This window comes from Haliaeetus leucocephalus, unplaced genomic scaffold, assembly GCF_000737465.1.
Source record: "Haliaeetus leucocephalus isolate CR32 unplaced genomic scaffold, Haliaeetus_leucocephalus-4.0 Scaffold953, whole genome shotgun sequence".
Classification (NCBI taxonomy): domain Eukaryota; kingdom Metazoa; phylum Chordata; class Aves; order Accipitriformes; family Accipitridae; genus Haliaeetus; species Haliaeetus leucocephalus.
Genome location: NW_010973389.1, coordinates 847197 through 867081, shown reverse-complemented (window position 1 = coordinate 867081; position 19885 = coordinate 847197). Strand labels below are relative to the sequence as shown.

The following is a 19885-nucleotide window of genomic DNA, read 5'->3' as shown; positions in this document are numbered from 1 at the left end:
CCCGGCTCGGGCCTGGCTGAGGCCGCGGCCGGCCGCGCTCGCGTGGGAAGGAGGGGTCAGGCCGCTGCCGCCACCTCGGGGAGGGCGGCGAGCGAGCCTGCGTGTCCGGAGGCCCCTTTTAGGGGAGGGTCGCCTTCCCCTGTCCTCCTCTCCCCTCCCTCTGCTGCGGCGGGAGGCTGGCCCCGACCTGAGGGGGGGTGGGGGGGGGGAAAGGCGAACCCCGAGGCGACGGGGAAGGAGGGGAGGGCGAGGCGAGGAGGCTGCTCCCCTCTCACGGGGCGAGAGGTCCTCTCACGGGGGCTGTGGTAGCTGCTACCGGTGGCTGCTGGGGCGGTGGGAGACGACAGAGATCTTCCCCCCCCCGCCCCTTCCCCGCCGCCGGCCAGTCCCCGGGGTGTCCCCTCGGGCTGTGCGCTACGTGCTGCCTTCCCCAGGCCAGCGCTCGGCTGTTCCTGCCAACTCAGCCTCCTGCTGGCAGTGCGGTATGGACTGGGGTCTCCATTTCCTTCCCTCCCAGATCCTCGTTAGAGGCTGCATCCTCCTGGGCTAGCCTGGGATACCCGTCTCGCCGTGCGCAGAAGTTCAGGCCGCTTGTGGCCGTGTTTTGCTAACAGCGTGTTTGTCAGCGGCGGCGCTTCGCTAGTGTGTGTTGTTTAGATGTAGGTAAACCGTATCCAGATGTCGGGTAGGGGCTGGAAGAGGTTTTCGGCTTCGTTAGATGTCTTCGGGCTTTGTCGTGTAATGAAATCTGGGAGCAAAGGAGAGATGAATGTGGAAAAAAGTTACCGACTCGCTCAGGGTCATTTAATATTATTTAGGGGAAAGATAGGTTAATACATTGGGAGTTTGTGCAGTTAATATGGGACAGTGTTTTTTTCTTTTTAGTGTCAGGCTGTTTCTGTGGTGAGAATTCTTATGTGCAGACTATGATATTTGGGTGACTGGTACCTAGTTTTCTTCTGGAAAAGTTTCCAAATAAGTGGAACTTTATTTTATATTACTGTTCTCAACAGTTTTGCATAAATTCTTTTCCCGTAGAGGGGTAATCTGGCGAAGAACAGTGTAGTGAAATACAGGACCTGTAGCTGAGATGTCTGTTACTGCTTCTCTTACAGATGCTTCTACTGTAAGAGTATTCATATCTTAGGATCCACTGTTAGGTGCTGGCTTCTCTTTTTTTCTCTGATTTGGTTCTCTTGAAAGGACAAGAATCAAGAAAGACAATCAGGATGATTGTTTTCCTCTTAGAGTACAGCTCTTCTGTTTTTACTTTCTTGCTTTTCTTTCTGCAGTGCACAAAGGCTTTTACTAGATGCACCAGGAAGATAGGTCTCTGCAGCTGTGTGTATCCAGACTGATGTTCAAGATTTTGCTTTCATGTATAACACCATTTGCACATTTCAGTACCAATAACTCCGTATAACTATTGATGTAATCATTTGGTAGCTTCTAGTGTCAGGTTCTTTTGCTCAGGTACAGGTATACTTTCAGTTTACAGGTAATACTGGTGCTCAGATTGTGGTGTTGTATCTAAGGCTGTTACGTTCACCTCCTATTGACGCATCTTTTTTGAAGCTATATATAAGGAGCTAAATCATTGAGAGTATTGCCAGGGTATATGCTGAGAGTAGTTTTACCTGTGGGAGTCTCTTTATCTTCCTTTATTTGCTCTCTGTCTGATCCTGCCGCTCTCCGTTTCACTCAAAATTATATTACTTCCGCAGCACCGGCATTGGTGGCTGCTGTTTACCCTCAGGGACCCACGTTCAGTGTTTAAGGGTTTTTTCCCCTTACCAGAACAGCCCTCTCTTCACCTTAGGCTCTTGATAGAACAAACACCATACTTTTACTGAGTCCTGGGTTGCTACATGTTACTGATGTGTGTCTCAGGCTCCTGATATTCTGCTCCCTCCGGCCAAGTTCATCTTCTGTCTTGTTTACTTCCTAGTTTATCTCTGTGGCTCAGCCCTTTCCCCCCTGCACAGAGCTGGGGAGTGATGGTGTGTGTTCTGAGGTACAAATGTCCTCATTTGGCTGGGATAGAGTTAATTTCCTTTCTAGTAGCTGGTGCAGTGTTATGTTTTGGATTTAGTACCAGAATAATGTTGATAACACACTGATGTTTTCAGTTGTTGCTAAGTAGTGCTTAGATTAAGTCAAGGATTTTTCAGCTTCTCATGCCCAGCCAGCAAGGAGGCTGGAGGGGCACAAGAAGTTGGGAGGGGACACAGCTGGGACAGCTGACCCAAACTGTCCAAAGGAATATTCCATACTATATGACATCATGGCCACTAAAAACTGGGGGGAGTTGGCTGGGGATGGTGGATCACCGCTCAGGAGCTAACTGGGCATCGGTTGGCGAGTGGTGAGCAATTGCATTGTGCATCACTTGTTTTGTATATTCCAACTCTTTTATTATTATTACTGTCATATTATTATCATTATTACTTTCTTCCTTTCTGTCCTATTAAACTGTCTTTATCTCAACCCACAAGTTTTACTTTTTTTTTTTTATTCTCTCCCCCATCCCACTGAGTGGGGGGAGTAAGCAAATGGTTGCGTGGTGCTTAGTTGCCAGCTGGGGTTAAACCATGACAGTGAGCTGCAAGTTGTTCTCCACATCGTGAGGCTCTCTGTTTCCTTCCTGTGAAATCATCCACAGAGAGCCTTAGCAGCGCAGTGGCTTCTAGAAGTACAAACAGCTTCCTGCTCCACACCTAATCATAAAGCAGGGCATTTGAGTAGAGTTTTTTTTTCAAGAGAGTGGGACTGTACTGTGAACTAGTCTGGAAACAGGGACTGTCAGCAGGATCCTTAGTTGTCTTGTGTAAGGGTATGTGTAGCCTGCGAGCTGCCAGTGAAAGTCCCCTTACATACGTCAGTCTGATACCTATAAAATGAATGTACACTGAAATCCTGTTCAGAGGAGTGAGGAAGAAGTGTGGTTTACAGCCATTCACCAAGCTGCAGCTGCTGTGAATGCACAAGAGCTCCAGCCTCTACATGTCTGTCAGCACATCCTTGACACCGCTTAAATGCTCCATTCATATCTCCTGTAACTTAGATCTTGCCGCCGTTTGCTTCTCTGAACGTTGCTGATGCATACAAGCTACTTTGCTCTTACAGCTCCCGTCGCCAGACTGGACGCCGCAGCCACCCCCGTTCTGAGGGTGCCTGTGGTGCTGGCCTCCTGCCAATGTAATCGCTCAATTTGCCACAGGGTTTGCTATTTTAATCTTAATTCTTTTTCTGGAAACAGTATAAAGCAAGTTAGGAGGCCGTATCTGACTAATTTCAAAAAATTGCTGCTGAACGTGGAAACTTTGTTTAAACATGCTGTTGCATCAGGGGTAAGATTTTTTTAAAAATTTTTTTTTTTTTTTTTTTAATACAAGAGGGGGATATCATGAAATCACTGTTTTCATGGTTAGGAAACCTATGATCCCTGTTGCTTTTTCCCAAATAGTGTTTGAGTTCTTGACTTGGTGTTGAATTTGCTCTAACATTGCACCCGTACACTTTTTTTCTTTGCCTTCAAGAAACTGAAAAGTAAAAAATCTGAAAATGAGAGGTTTTTGTTTTTAAGAAAAATAAGTTTAATACTGCTACATTTTGGTATATCTTTTTCTAGAAGGACAGAGAAATGTCAAAGTGGCATAATAAAAATACTGTTGTTCAGTTTAAAGAACTGATTAAAAGTTGCATAAACTTCTGTAACTTACTCTGCTTGGTATTCATATATTTATAAATTCTAAACTTTGCATGCTATAGATCTCATTTTATTCTTTGAAAGGATATTTGATTTTTGCCTGCTACTCAAGGTCTTAATTCATTGTTGAAGCAGCAGTTGTCTGAAAAAGAGTGTCTTTGTGAAGGGGGATATGGCTTTGCATGTAAAATATAACCTTTTTTTTTCCTAGCACAAGAAACAACTTTGAGCCCTCTATCAAACTAGTAAAACTGAGGTTATTTTCTTACTTCTTGTTTAGTTGTAAGTTACCTCTTTAAAATTGTTAACAGACTCTTGAAAGTTCTAAGTCTTTCTTGGTTTTCAGTGTGGGTACTTGTTTTTAACTCCCATATATTTTCTTGAAGATACACAGTGGTTGGATGTTGATTCTCTTTAGGACTCTTTAGTCCTAAAATGGGGTGCAGGGAAGGGTGTGCTCATGCCTTACTTTGGGTGGTAGAAATGGCAACATCGTCATCTCGTGGAATTTAACTCCACCAGCATCCTCTTAGCTTGCGCCCCAGCAGCAGAAAGAACTCCGGTGTACCTCTTGTCAAGGGTCTGCCCTTCTCTTCTTAGAAGGGCTTTTTGTATTCTTTTGGAGATGGATCTGGACCTGTTATTACTGTGCTAGCTCTACTGGTATCACAGTTGCCCAGTTTCTTTGGCTTAATTTTAGACAGTAAATTATGTTGAAATTCATTGTAAGCGCCATATATACAAAAGGAAATGAGAACTTAATGTACGGCTTCAGCTCTCCTCCCTTTTGCATGAGAATTTTTCCTTAAATTTAAATTGCATTTGACAACGTTACAACCTACAAAACGCAGCCTAACTTTTTCAAGCATATTGTTGTCATGGCCAGTATGTTTTCCTAAGGAAGAAAAAGATTGCGTATTATTATGTTGCTTCAGCTAGCTATGTAGTCTTAAGGTGGCTTAAAAAGGAGGTAGTCATTTGATGAAAGATGATTGATGTTGTCATACGTGTGAACCAAACTTTCTCCTTTCCTCTGTGAACTGAATTATACTATTTGCTATATGAAAAGTGAAACACTTTTTTCAGCAGTGATTCTCCTACTGACTCTGCAGTTACATAGGATTTTGTACACTTATTTTTCCTTTGTCTTGAAATTTTTCACTTTTGCAGAATCGTGTACTCATGCATACTTTGTGGTGTGTTGTAATGTATATAGAAAGTACAGAGGAACAGTGAAACCTTCCTGACTTCCAGGAAAGTCCCGCTTTCACAATTTGTATACCGTCTCCAGTCTTCTGCTATTTCACAGGAGGGTGGGAAAGGGATTTAAATGCTTTAACTCTGTAAGAGAAGATAGGTCTTAGACTATCATATGATGGTCTAGTCTTCTACTCACTTTGAAGAGTATAGGAGGAAAAGATTTTTCCATTTTGTAAAACAGCCCTTTTAAATGCTTCTGGCCTTCCAGAAATTGCGGGGTCAAGCCGATGAACGCGGTAAACTTCTAACTGCTAAATTAACTTTGCTAACGTACACAGTTCTCGCTGATTAGGAACTTTACATGCCTAATGAAAGTTCCTGTTGGCTAAGCATGTGCCAGCAATAGCGCTACAAAACTTATAAGACTTGTCAAAATGTTGTTGTGTATTGCCTCCCTTATTTCAACTTTTAGCGGAATACTGGGTCATATTTTTAGTGACAGTTTCTAATACTCAGACTACCAGAAAATCTTACTAAATTTGAAAATTAAGAAGTCAACCTCCAATATCTTATTTTTGGTAAGTTATGAACTAGAAAAAAATAGCTGGTGGAAAATATTACGTAGTTTTAACAGTAGTGGCTGTGGGTAGGGATCTGTTCCATGCATTGTCCAATTATTTTGCTTTAGTATCATGCATCCTTTCTGATGTACACACAAAGCAGCCCACTAGAATGTAAAACATCTCTTATCCTCTTGACTAGGGAAGTACAGCGTTTTCCAACTCAGTGCAAGGGGTTTTTTGTTTTCTTTTCCCATTTATTGTAACGCCCAAAGTTGAACTTAAACATTTCCTTACCCATTTTATGCTATCAAAATTGGGAAAAGTAAAAGACAGGCCTGAATAGCATCATCCCCAGATAGACTAGACTTGCGCAGTGTATCTCATGTTTTACACCAGAGTTGTAATTTGTTAGTACACAGTTATCTTTGGTAGACATTTCTAAGAAGTGGTGCTTCGAAGAGGCTTTTTAGTGCTGTCCAGGAAGTGGGTTTTTCAACGCTCAGGCTGAGGTGATGCCCCTATTTTTGTACAATGATGACTGTTTTAATAGTTGGTGTCTTTCAGTGTGTTTAGTGAGCACCATAGGTTAGTGCAATTCATTTTAACTTCTCTATTTTAATTTGTTTTGCTTTTACTATTCCCTTTTCAGACTAAACTTGGTGCTTTTAAATAAAAAAATCTAGTATGAGTGTTATTTCATCTTGATTTAGATGGGAAAGTACTGTTGATAATGTCATAATCAAGTCAATCCAAAGCTGGCTTTGATGTTTTTCTCTCTTGCTCCCATCAATGTTGTCTTTTGAATTCAGTTCTCATTGAGCTGTCCACAGTGCTGCCAAATTTTGTTTGTGAAACTGATTTTTTTTTTTAAACACAGATGTGGCACAAGTAGTTCATTCTCTCCTGTTGTAATTTGTTTGTTGTATTTTTTGACAGTGCTGCTCAGCTGTGTTTTGTCTTTGTTGTAGGTTTTAGTCTCCATTCAACATTCATTAAACGGGCAACTGAAAAAAACCCTCTTCATTGCTGAAAGTAGATTTAAAAGCTGTCCATGTGTCAGCCTGTGGTTTTACATTCATCTTAAACTAGCCTAATCTAGCCCTGCTGCAGAAAGAAATGGTCATGCAGGCATTACCGTGGGAGGCTGCCTTGTGCACTGTTGGGCAGAGCAATCCAAACTAAAACCAAGTCCATTTCATTCCTTGCCTTCATGCCCCCTCCTAGTTAGTTTTAGCTGCTTTGCTTCTCTGCAGGAACACTCACAATAACACAAGTTTTGGGATCATAGGCCAGGCTGAACAGCTGTGTGAAGGCAGGACTTCTCTTCCAGTGCTAGTTCTGTCTTATACCAGTTTAGGTTGTATGTGAGCTTATTACGGCCTGAAGTGAAGTTGTTAAGGCATGGGTGCCAGCGCTAATATATGCCACAATAGCTCTGCAGTTGTGAAAGTCTCAATCTTTGAAAGAAGTGTTAAAATAGTTAACTCTTCAGAGATAACAGAATAACTACATACATCCATGCTGTTCTGGACCCCATGTCTGTCTTAACAGTTCTGGCAACAGCCTGATCGCATTCCCTTGTACAAGTTGCTTTATAATTGGAATGTGGAGAATATGCTTAATGTTAACTCTTCACCTGTGTGAAAAATTCAATCACATTACATATAATTCCGTAAAGTATGTATAAGTCTGAAGACTATGTGTTTTAATAGTATCTGAATTTTATGTCTTGGTATGTCACTTCCAACCTGTGTTGGGGTGTGAGTGAAACAAGGGGACTGTGCAGCAAAAATCAACTCTTCAGTCTTTTCAGGAATAAACTAACCTCAGCATGTTGCCTTGGGGAGCTTTAAAAATATATTTTGAAACTATGTTAGTTTTACAGTGCAGATTTGCTCATGGAGAATCAAGTTGATGATTTTGTATGTAGTCTAGGGAAAAAAAAAATGTAACTCTCTTCTGGCCAGACAAGGAGCTGACTTGGCAGGCAGTATTAGATACTGTGGGTGGCTCTGTTCGAGCTGCTAGTGTCACAGATTGGAGCTTTAGAACTTTCTGTCTTAGTGGTGGTTTTTTTGTGTTCTTAGTTCAGTCATGAAATTTATGTTAGAGCTTATTAATGTGAGAAAATAATGAAATTTAAATTTTAATTTAGTAGTAGGAAGTGTGCGTGGATGTGCTAATTTAGATTTATTTTAAATAAGCCAATTTTAGAAGAATTCCCAAGAGGGAGGTTTCACTGGCTTAGCTAGATCAATCTAAAAATTGTTTGAAGTTAAACTTGTCATGTAGATGAATAAGGCTTTAAAACATAATTATTACTGGGGCCTCATTATATACTTTCTGAAACTTGTTTAGCAAGTGTTTACTATTAAAGGACAGGCATCTATTCATACGGAGGGTAAATTCCTATCTAAATGTTGCTGTGTTCTTGGCTTCACTTATCCTTTGATAATGAACTTATTTCATTGTCCTTTCATACAGCTTGTGGTTTGCAGTGAATGCTCCCTTTCTACTGTTTTTTTTATCAATCCCTGTGTTGGTTGTGCTCTTTTGCCCCATCATACTCCTCCTTTGTTTCTGAAATCTTCGTTTGCTCCCATGTGGAGGACAAGTCTGAGGACTTTGGGAGAGCAGGGTTTTCTTGTTTGTGCTTTTGTCTTTTTTTAACTACTAGTGAAATGTAAGGTTTCTCACACAATAGTACTTGTCAACTTCAGCTCTTCTGACTTGAGTATTTCTGCGAGAAAGCTAATGAGAGATACAGGTTTAAAAAGAAAACCCAAAAAACCACTAACCCTCCAAACCACAGACAAAAAAAAAGTAAAAATAGAGAAGAAACCCAAGTTCAGGTAGAAATGACAATACAGAAGAACGAATGCATCGGTGAACCAGTATGTTTCTTTTTGGGAAGAGCCTCAGTGTTTAATGAAGGAATGCTTAGGAATAATTTGTATGGATTCAGAATATTTGCGTAAGGGTGTGTTGTTTAAAAAGCGAGAGCTTCATTCAGAAACAGGAAATTTCCCACCAGGGCAAGGAAGTGAAGCTTTATTGTTTGGGTCTTGTTATGCGATTAGAATATGGTAGTGGTTTTTTTTTTTTTCCCTAATTGTTTCTGACTTGCAAATCCCCTTTAATGTAAAATTTCAGTGGAGGTATAGGCCTCTCTGTAGGAAACTTGTATGTGCCTGTTTTTTAAACTTACCTTTCACAGAATCCTTAAAATAATGCACAGACCAAAAATGGAAATTTACAGGACTAGGTGCCACATGGAGTAAAGTTTTGATAGTAACACTACTAAATTCATTATTTCCAGAGGAAAAAATCTGTGGGTAGTTGGATCTCCCCATAAGAAAATGCCATTATTTGTGGTCTCCTCCCATGTTGTTCCTGTCATGACTGGCGTGGCACAGTGCCACAGCTGAGTTTTGGTTTGTATCAACTTATATGAGAACTTAAGTTGCTTACAAGAAGCAGGTGGAGGAAAAAAACCCGAGATACAATAGGAAAAAAAAATAATTCTCATAGGGGAGTTCTGCTGAAAGCCTACACTCTTGTCATATCTCAGTTATTCCATTATTACGAACCAGCATTTTACCCCTCTTTTCAGCGATGCTGAAAACCACAGCCCTATCTCTTGAAACCGCATTAGATATTATTGGATCTCTTGCATGTTGAAGATGCTTCTACAGCTGCTTTCACTATCTAAAATGATAAAATACAGCATAACCTCAGCTCTTAACTGTGAATTTTTCTATTTTGAAACTAAGCCATGAGAGCATTCATGTTTTTGCAGATTAATCCAGTGTGGGTATGGGGAAAGATTTCTTTTTTGAGGAAAGAATGACTGCTTCTAAGTTATAGCTCAACAGTTGAGTTTCGTAAGTAAAAAAATACCTTGGGCATGAAGACAACTTAAAATTTTTATTTTTAGGTTTTACACAAAAATATTGCTAGCTAAAGTTCGTGGGGTGTGTGCTTGCAAAGCTCAAAATACAGCCATCCTAGCTTATTTCTTTAATAAGCTGAGGACAAATCATTTCTGTGTTTCATTAAATTGTATACAATGTGAATACCACAGGGAACGTGGATTTGGGGCCTCTGTGGCACCAGTTTCCAGCTGGTGAGGCACAGCACGCTAGAAAGACATGCCGGGGCAACAGAGTAAAGCCCAAGCCATTAGATGTTGTTAAGCTTAGTGGAGCTTGTGTGCATGTGGGCATTAACATCTCTAATAATATAGAAGGTCGGAGGAGAGGCATGGGATGTAATGGCAGGGGATCGGGAAGGAGGAGGAAGGGAAGGAAAAGGTGTTGGTAGAAAGATTGAGGGAGCACCATTAAGCTGAGAACTATGACTCTGGTTCAGGTGACTAAGTCTATCCAGTGTCTGCTTGTGAGCTATAATAGAGACACCAGTTCTTACTATTTCTAAGGGGAAAAAAAAAAATCTATGAAATACTGAGGTCTCAAGGTATAGAGGTAATAGAGTGTCGTAGTGAGGTGTACAGTACTAGTGGTGGTGTTTGATGGCAGTTTGTGTGTGCAGAAGGTGTTGAAGTATTTAATGCGGGGGGGGGGGGCTAACTACCCCTAGCTGAGCTCAGTTCTGCACCTGGCACAAGCGGGAATGACTCTGTGTGCTCTCCTCGGGACTGAATGCAAGTGCTTGTTTGTCTGATATTCATACCAAGCAGTTTAATGGAAACTTCAGTCTGTGCCTTGAAGTAAATATTATTGGAAGAGTCAGTACTAATGTATAAAGAAGTCATGCTTTACTAGCCTTGTAGTGACTTAAAAAACCAAACCAAACCGAACAAACAAAAAAAAAAGGAAAAAAAGGGAAAAGATTAAAAAGTAAAGACGGTGGAGGGTGGGTTATGCTGTTTCCTACCTACCTATGCAGTTCCAAGTGTCAACTAATACAGAGGGATGGGGAGCCATGTTTCTTTCCTAACCTAAATGCAACATTTTAGCAAACAAGAGGTAAAGGGAAGGGTAATGCGGGATGACAAATACAGAATTTCTGGTCTTACCTTCTGTAGGGGAGTAGCAGCATGAAGGAAGGACTAGGTGCTAGTGGGTGTTTTTTTTTCTCAGAAGATAAGAATATTTACTACATAGGCCTTTTGGAGTGGCAAAGAACAGAGATTGTATTGAATGGAGGCATTGCTCTTTACAAATGCAGAAAATACCATTATATTATTTTTTTCTAATTGTTAGAAAAGGCATCGGGAATTAGTTCAACATCGTTTTCTAAGGTATGGAAAAGTGAATGAATCACTATGGTCAAGTGTGATAAATAACACTAAGAATGTTCTCCATTTCCCCCTTCATTGATTAGAGGTTTGCCTAAAGATGGAGTTATTTTGTAGATTGAATTCACATTTAACTGGGTTGCTGACTTGTGGGTAAGCCATAAGCATCCCCTCCATTGTTTGGATGAGGCTCACTATTTGCATGACTTAACTCAACATGCAGTTTGTAATTAAAAGCATTTCTCTGCTTTGTACAGTTTTGAATACAGGGATCGGTTAAGCCACCTGGCTTTTTAACAGTAAGGATAGATGTTTTTACGCTCTGTATGCTCCTTGTGTGCTCTGATGGTGCTCTTCTGCCACTCACCCTACCTGCAGGTGGCCAGTAGAGTGGTGAGAAGCAGCTTGTTAGTATTTGAAAATTTGGTGGATAAATTTGAAGGTCTAGGCTGCAAGAAGAAAGTGGGAGGAAAAAGAAAGGACTAACACTTGGTGTCTTTTGCTAGTTGACATTGTTGAGAAGAAGCTTGTGGGTTAGAAAGAACCATTCTTAGCTTCTTGCCTGCTGCTTTCTGCTAGAGTATTGATCTTTTTCTCTTTGGTTCTCTGGTATTTTGTTCTTGTAGTATTTCACATCTTCTTTGAAATGCGGTCATAACTTACAAAGCAAGCTGGATTGATGTCTTGTTTCTCCCTTTCATCTCTGACTGCAACGCCCGCTCACACTATTAGTGTCTGGGAATGATTCTGGTCTCTGTGATCATATCACTTCTGGCACTATGAAGAGATCACATCTCTATCTTACAGAGGTCAAAAAGTAACCAGGATAACCAAGGGAGCTATAGATCTGTAACTGATTATTTATTCCAGACAAAATAATCATAGAATGATTTGGGTTGGAAGGGACCTTTAAAGACCATCTAGTTCAACCCGCCTGCCATGGGCAGGGACACCTTTTGCTGGATAAAAGGGTTGACTTGAGAGTTAACATTGCTTGAATTCTTTTGCAGAAAGTGAAATTATTCAATAAAAATCACGTCTGGATTCGGTCTACTGAATGTAATGAGATTACAGGGTTGCAGGTAATGCTGTTTATCTAACACTTTGACTCCTTGTTAAAGTATTTAATTTCCTACTACAACAATAAGAAGCAATCTGGCAGAGTTGGATCCGTAAACTTCTCAATAGTCATACGTGGGACTTAAAATATGACCAAATATGAGGACAGCTCCTTCATTTTTGCTCATCAGTATTGAAGCAGCCGTAGCTCTGATAGCCCACCTCAGCTTACTCAACGTGCTGTGGCTAGAAAGTGTGGTAGCTGCTCACTGAGAGACCAGAAGAACCTTTAGAGAGGGGCTCCATCAAAAATTATGTGAAAGGCATCATATATGAATCCTTGACAGGATCCAGGCACAGTTTATATATGGTCAGAGTGATAAAAAATAACAGAAATCTAACACATGTGGAAAAAATGGGGAATGCAAGAAGATAGTTGAGCTGAGTGTCTTAAAGGGTTGGCTTATGAGTGTAAGTGGAGACGTGTGGTGGCCTGGGATGAGCACGTGCTTGAGAGAAGTACGGGAACAGACTGAATGTGATGGGGACCAGGGACACCCCATCCCCAAGTGATCTAACTGTGGATAGCATTTTAGGGGCCATTCCAGGAAAATAGCAGTTTACCAGCTGTGGGGTGATATGTGGCTAGGAAACTCATGGCGAATGCAAGAGAAAGATGAGCAGGTGTGTGTTCAAAGGGGGAAGGCACTCTGGTGCATGAAGATGGTAAAAATCCAGCATTCAGACATCGGAGGGATAAGTGAGGAATAGGTGAGCTTGAGCTTTAAGAAAAGGAAATGGAGATCTGCAGATCCAGTGATCCCAATGGATGGATACAAGTGACAAACTAAACCCATGTGCCGAAGCATGCGTAGGTGTATACAGCTAGAGTTGCAACCTGTTTCAAAGTAGAAATGTGGCTCTGGACAAATAAAGAGTCGTAAAGCATTGTTAACAGTGTTACCTGTTCACTTTGCTATCAAGTAAAAGGACAAGCAACTTCAGAAGTTGATTTTGATGTGTCCTGTGACCACTTTGCATGCTGTACAACTTACTGGAATACTGGGAATTCAAGAAGTGGTTAAAGGAGTTGTCCTAAGTAGTCTTACATATACTTTATTTGCATAAAAAAGGTAAGAAGAATTGTTTTTCCCTTTTGCTCTTTATCTATTTCCATTCCTTTTAATTGGTTATCAGGTTATTTACGGGGCTCTACCAAGTACTGGTTTTCTAGAGGATGCATTATTAGCAGAAAACCTCATTAAATCTGGCAGCGACACCTTGGTAAAGAACCTTCGATAGTTGATACCTAAGAGGATGCTGTAATAGATACTAGCTTTAACTGAAGTTCTGATGACATAATCTTTTCTGCTTTCCTCCAGTGTTTTCTTCATGGTTTGTTGAGTTCTTGGGGATAATAAGTCTGTTACCTTTATTTGTTGTGCATAATCTAATCCAACAATGCTATAGCTTGACTGAAGAACTTTTTGTTTCCATACTCTAAAACATGTTTAATGAGCAGCAGAGACAGACATAACAGGTTCCATATAGATTCCTTTACCCCCATAATATCAAGGCACTATGAGCTGCAGCTTTGAGTTTTCCTTATCTCCTAGAAAACACTGCCAGCCTTTCTCCTATCTTTCTCTAACAGTTCTTAACAGAAAGCCAGTGTAAAAGTTAAACTTCTCTATAAAACCCAGACTGTAAGAAAACTTGAAGACTGCCCAAAGTTTTTTTTCAGTTGGGTCCTAAAAAGAAAAGGCTGAACTCCCTGTATTTCTTTTCTTGCTCTGACCATATATATATGTAAATAAAATACATAAAAACTCCATGCAGATCCTGTTAAGAATTCATAATGGATGTTTTCCACATTCTTTCTGAATTCCCTCTATTACTGATATTTGAATAACTATTTGTGGAAATCTTGCTTCCCCCACCATGGGGTATCTCCTCTCCAAGTCTCCCACTCTCCCACTTCAAACTGCACTCCCAAAAGGGGCCATTACGCATTTGCAAGCCCAGTGACAGGCCACCACCAAGGTGGCTAAGGGAAGGAGCACATGACACCAGGAGAGGCTGAGAGAATCAGGTTTGTTCAGCCTTAAGAAGAGAAGGCTAAAGGGTGATCTGGCTCTCTACAGCTACCTAAGGGGAAGCTATGGAGAAGACAGAGCCAGGCTTGTGGCAGGTACACCAGAACGGGGCAGGAGGCAATGGACAGAAGCCGGAACACAGGAAACTCCAGTTGAGCGTAAGGCAAGTTTATTTTACCACAGGGGTGATCAAACACTGGAACACATTGTAAGAGATGTTGTGGAAACTCGGTCCTTGAAGATATTAAAAACTTGACTGGACAAGTCAACCTGGTCCCATTCAACCTGTATTATTCTACGTTCATGATACTTGAGCACCTCTACAGCAGCTGCTGGAGAGCCCTTTCAAGCAGATGTGTCTGTTCCTTTGCCAGTCTTGGTTCTTTTTAACCTGATGATGATGAACACATTTGTCATTTTTTTTGTTTCCTGCAGTTCTGGAGGCAAAATAGTTGATCACTAGTTGAGGACAAGTTATTAAACCCCTTTTTTCCAAGGAGCAATGTCTCCTCTTTGTGTCTGTGTGGTGGAATCAGTAACTGACCTGGAGGCAGCAGTGGATACGCACAATGGTTGTATAGTCTGTGCTGCCTGCAAGGCTGTGGTTGGCAAGCAAGGTGGATTAAATCAAGTGCTGCAGGAGAATTGAATTTCATATTGAATTAAAATTCTGTATACTAGCATGAAATTTGGCCTCCTTTTATTAAATACTTGGGTATCAAGTAATCAGTGTATCTAGAATACTTTGAAAAATGTATCTGTTATTGCACAGCAATATCTGGAAACACCCGTAGTCATGATCCAGAAGAGCTGCTCTGTTGTCTGATACTAGAAACCTTTACTGAAAGTGAAGCTTCCAGATAATGCTTCCTGCCTTCACCTTAGTTTCATTTAGACACTGTATTTTTAGAAAAATCGTTTTAGAGAGACTTCCTATTGACAAACACAGATTGCATTAGCCCAATGCTAAAACATGCTTTGAGTTGTGAAAACACCACCTGATTATTAAGTATGCGTTAGGACTTGCAACACAAGGAAACTTATTGTATAATTACACTAGTATAATTATGCTCAGGCGATTTCCTGTGTCGACAAGCCCTTAGATGCAACTAGTTTGGCCCCTTATTTAGTAACTCATTAGGCCTCTGACTGCACATTAAAATTGCATAATTCTTTGCTAAAAAAACTTCAATGTGCAAGTTTAGTGCTGACTGGCAGTGCTTCCAGGGTGCTGGAAGCAGACCAGCAGTTAAGCTTTAAAAAATGATGAAGAATGAAGGACAAAAGAAATGAACGCTCTAAGTCTGGAAAATGGTTATAAATTAAATGGTCCTGAAAAATTGTCATGACATAATTGTGTGGATTTTGGAGTAGATGAGCTGAGCCATGCTCATTCAAGAGTGTGGCTCATTCACACCTTTTATATACTAGGAGAGTCTTAGCCAGCTGACTCCTTGAGTCACTCTCTTATCTCTAGTTTTGATCCACAGTAACATGCTGGAGTAGGAGCATGCCTTGCATTTGCAGTAGTTTTCAATTTGCAAAATTCAGTATTTGTTTTAAAGCAGCATTTCTGTGATTGTGCAGAGTTCCTCTACCACTACCTTTTCCCTGCCACTGTCTTTTGACAGAGTAATTGTGCTTGATTATTAATTTTATTTCAGCAAACTGCCACAAGATGGTTATTTTTCTACTATCTGTCTTTTTCCAGATTCCTTTTTTTTGGTAGAAATTACAGTTCTTATGATTGATAACTATGAACATTTAGTTTATGTAAATTGGATGAATTATAATAGGAAGTCTGTTTTTTTTCATGATAAAAATAAGCCTAAAGACAGTATACTGGCACCTCATTATTCAATACCTAGCTTACCTTAATTCACACCTTTAAAATGGGGCTCTTGATGGTCTCAATCATCATATCAAGGCTGAAACATTCTCATTATTCATATTACCATCTAGCAAATGAGTGAAGAGCTTCTGATATTTATCACACGGGTGCTCCGTCTTATTAGTCTTTCATCTTTCTTCTAATTCATTCTTCCCCTGACAGCACTTTAAAAGTAAAATCCAGGTATGCATGTAGATTTTCCAATGCTTTGAAATACTGTCTCTCCAAAACCATCATCTGTGTTCATGAAGGAGTCTCTGAAAACCAGGAATGGAGCAAATGACGTGTGTTGGGGTATTATTAATTTTGGCAGGTTTCCTTGAGCAGGGTGTCACCTCAAGCTCCACTGTCCAGCAATATCCTCTGTAACACACCTCATCGCGCTGCAAAGCCTTCTTACTAGGAACCTTTGTGCTAAGAAGCATTCTTGTATTTATACGGCTTTTGTCACATTTAAAAGTGAGCGAGTGATGGGAATTAGTCAGGAGTGCTTCAACAAGGAGTTGGGGCAGCTGAATCACTTTGAATGTAGCAATTATCTTTTAAGTTTGAGGCTCATGGTTTTTTCTTTGATAGAAAAGAGTAGTAAGCCTCTATCCTTTCTTATCCTCACTAAATTCAGTATTTTGTCACTCTGCACAGCTGGTTGCTGCAATAGATTTCACGCAAGATAGTTTGATTTTGCACTCTTAATTTGAGGCAGTAGTCCAAAAAGTGAATTCAGATCAATGGTTGTAATATTTAGTTTTTCTCCCTTGAAGTTCAATTTACATCCCTCAGTTCTATAGTTAATGCGTATGTATCTGTTTTATGCAGCAAAAATATAGGTTGACTGCTTATCGGGTCAGTGCTGCTGTTTAATAAACAGTACTTATCTCCTTGAAGCAACACCCTGCTCTAAATAAGTTTGCCTAGGGAACTGAGCCAGAAATAGCTTCCTTTTTTAAAATTTCTTTTATTTGATCGTAAAAGAATAATTGAAAAGTATGTTTAAAATGAAAATACAGGGTGGTAGTAGTCCTGCTTTCTGCACAGCTTGGTTATTTTTTTTCCTCCATCAGACATGCAGGTTGTAAAACTGTGATCACATCTTTCCCCAGGAGTCTGTACTTCTCTCAGCATTTCATGTTATTCTCCAAACTGAATATATGCCTTCACTTTTATTTACTGTTTGTCACTAAAACTCCAGTGGAGGAAGGTAACGATGTTGTTGAGCAACGTGTGGTTGTGTTGATCCCTGAACGCTTATAGATATGGATTTGTTACGCTCCTGTGTGAAGTAATAAATGATGCCATTTTAATACAGCGGGAGGAGGATGTGTTACTTAATTACAAAATTACTTAATTTTGCAGCATAAATAGCTTGTAGAGGGGTTCCACCCTCAATGATGCTAGCCTTTGTACTTCCAAATCTTGTAAGTTTTTTTGTTTTTGTTTTTTTTTAATTTCTGAAAACTCGTCGTGATGTACTAAATCTGGCACAGAAGAAGGAAGGGCAGGGGAATTAGGATGTGGCAGTACATACAGAAATGTTAGAAGGCATAAAAATAGACAGCAAAGAGAAGGGAGATACTTAATATTGATGAGATAATAGTTGACCAGGTAATAGTAGTAAGGCAATATATAATGCAGCTAGAATGCAGAGTGTGGATAACAAGAAACGGAAATGTTAAAATACAAATGCCAGGAGCCTGGGCAGAAAATGAAAATATTTTCGAATGGGTGGTGCTCTGGGGATCATGCAAAGACAGAAAAAAAAAATAATAAAATAATGTTAATGGCTAGGACATGGTTTTCAAATGGGAACGTTCTGTTACAGAAAGATGGAAATCAAAATATGTACAGTGATGAGCTGTAAAGCATTAAGCAACACAATGGCTGAAATCATAGGTGGGAGCCAGATTTCTTCGGGAAAATGATGGTAAACAATATTCTGGTGGAGCAGAGGTAGACGCTTGGTGCACATCCTCCTGATCTGATTTAGAGGTGGATAATAGAAACCTTTGTCATATTGCAAGTATAAATATTTGTGGGAGTATTTTTACGTTACTTTCCAGTTGTAGTGGTAATGCTATAAATAACTTTGTTAGTTTTCATATCCACAGTAGACGGTTCTTTCCACTTAATGACACAGAAACTTGGAATTTGTCATACCAAGCAAGATGATACGGTGACTGCGGGGGCCACCGGAGTGAGTTAATCATGTTCAGAAAAAATATTTGAAGTAAGCAGAGGTCCCGTAAGTGTAGGGGAAAAGATGGCAAATCCATGCCTTTGAAGTCAAGATGTGCAGAAATTTAAAATTAAAAAAAAAAAAAAAAATGCCAAAGGTTGAGCAGAATTGGAGTCAGCTAAGTATTTCAACTTGCCTTCAGGGATTTAAATAGGAAAGGTCAGATGCAGAGGCAGATGGGTTGCTTGTGGTGAGGACTGGGTTATAGATAAGAGTCTAGAGCTATTGCGTGAAAACTAAGAAGATACTTTGCTTCATTTCTCAGTACAGGTGTTGACACTGCAAGGGCAAGATGGATAAATAAGAATAATATTCAAATGAGAATTGCTATATTTCCACTGAAAGCAAAACTGAAGGAGTTGGTGTACTTAAATTAAGGAGAGAGAATAATCTTTTATTACAAAACCCTGAAGTTTTAGGTCATGGAAATGCAAGTCTTTAGCAACAAGTGTCTTTAACATATTGATCAAGTTAGTGTTGGAGAATCACAGACTTTAATGGCAATGTTTGTAAAAGGGAGGAAAAAAAAGGCAAATTGAAGTTCTGTAACATGACATCAAGAGGGTGTATGCCTCAATATGTTTGCAAGAGAAGATCTGAAACAAGCTTCCCAAACATAAAACAAATGAGAACCCAAGATTTAAAAAAAATAAATAACATAAAACAACTAACATAACCCCTATCATGTTCTCAAAGTCAAACCAAACTACATGGATTCTGATGAAATATCTGGTATGTGGGGAAATGGGTGCTGGAAGTCGGGCTAGTAGAATGGTAAAAATAAGGAGATACTGATGAGTTGGAAACTGCCCATGGGGAGCGTTGAAGGGTAAAGCGGGGAAAGGATGCTACTAACGGTGTGAATGGTCTTGTTTATTATTTCACTAACGATCTTTGCATGCATGTTAGGAATAAGTACATGAAACTTTGTTGTAGAGTGTAGGAGGCATTGTCAGAAAAAGGAGGTCCTGAGCATCATACAGAAGGCAGCAGGGTAATGGATATGGGTTAAAAAAATAGATACATTAAAGATCATGTGGTGTGGAGTTAACAGTGAACTGGGAGATGATCAGTCATAAACAACTGAGGCACGCAAGTACTGACTGGTCACTGGGTGGCTGAGAGCTGCTGTATAAGACAGTGGTACAACAGGCAAATGCAGTTTAGGGCTCATTAACCCAATGTTTCCAATTGAGAGATGAAAGCATCAGTGTGGTTCTGCTGGACCCTGATGGGCCCTCGTGTGGAATAACACTTGGTCTTGTTCAGGAAAGGTGAGGTGAAAATGCATTAGCTTGAAAAATGACTGCAAGGATGAGAATGAAGCCTGGTTTATCAGAAGAGAATAACAGATGTAGTATAGCCTAAAATTAAGAATTAAATGAGAACTTGGTTTAAATCTAAAAATGCAATAAGGACTACTTAATCTGAAGGTCAGTGAGTATAACCTGACAATGAATAAATAAAAATGGAAGGATGTTTTTGAGCATTAGAGCATCACAGTTCTGGAACAGCTTTCCAGTAGGGAAAGTGAGGGTGGAAAAGTGGTGACTGATCTGCTAGTGAAGGGATGTGTATTGTTTCTGGTGCTAGCAGAGGACTGAATTTGATAATCCCAGGAAACCACACCTGGATTCTTAGATAAGTAATGAGAAGCCTCCTGGGTTATTTCACATGTGAAGATTTTGCTGCAAGTTGTTATTCTCTAGACCACGGAAAACATGAGTACTGATGCTGCAGGAGTTTTGAATACTCAAGTTGGTACCTTATGCACTTCTCTGAATTTTTAATGGAGTTTCCTAGGTTGAAACAACCGCAAGCAGCTATTATGCTTCTGCTTCATGTTGTCTGATCTACGGTTGGCATTTGAGCTC

General features: G+C 40.2%; 1 protein-coding gene across 2 annotated transcripts in view; it reads left to right on the top strand.

The window, feature by feature from the left end:
• Positions 1-3256: 3256 nt before the first annotated feature.
• The window catches only part of AGO2 (argonaute RISC catalytic component 2), a 65814-nt gene continuing 49185 nt past the window's right edge, over positions 3257-19885 (top strand). For both annotated transcript variants that reach the window (XM_010584198.1, XM_010584199.1), the window contains exon 1: positions 3257-3350. The gene's annotated coding sequence lies outside the window, so the exon portion shown is untranslated. The remainder of the gene's footprint in view (positions 3351-19885) is intronic.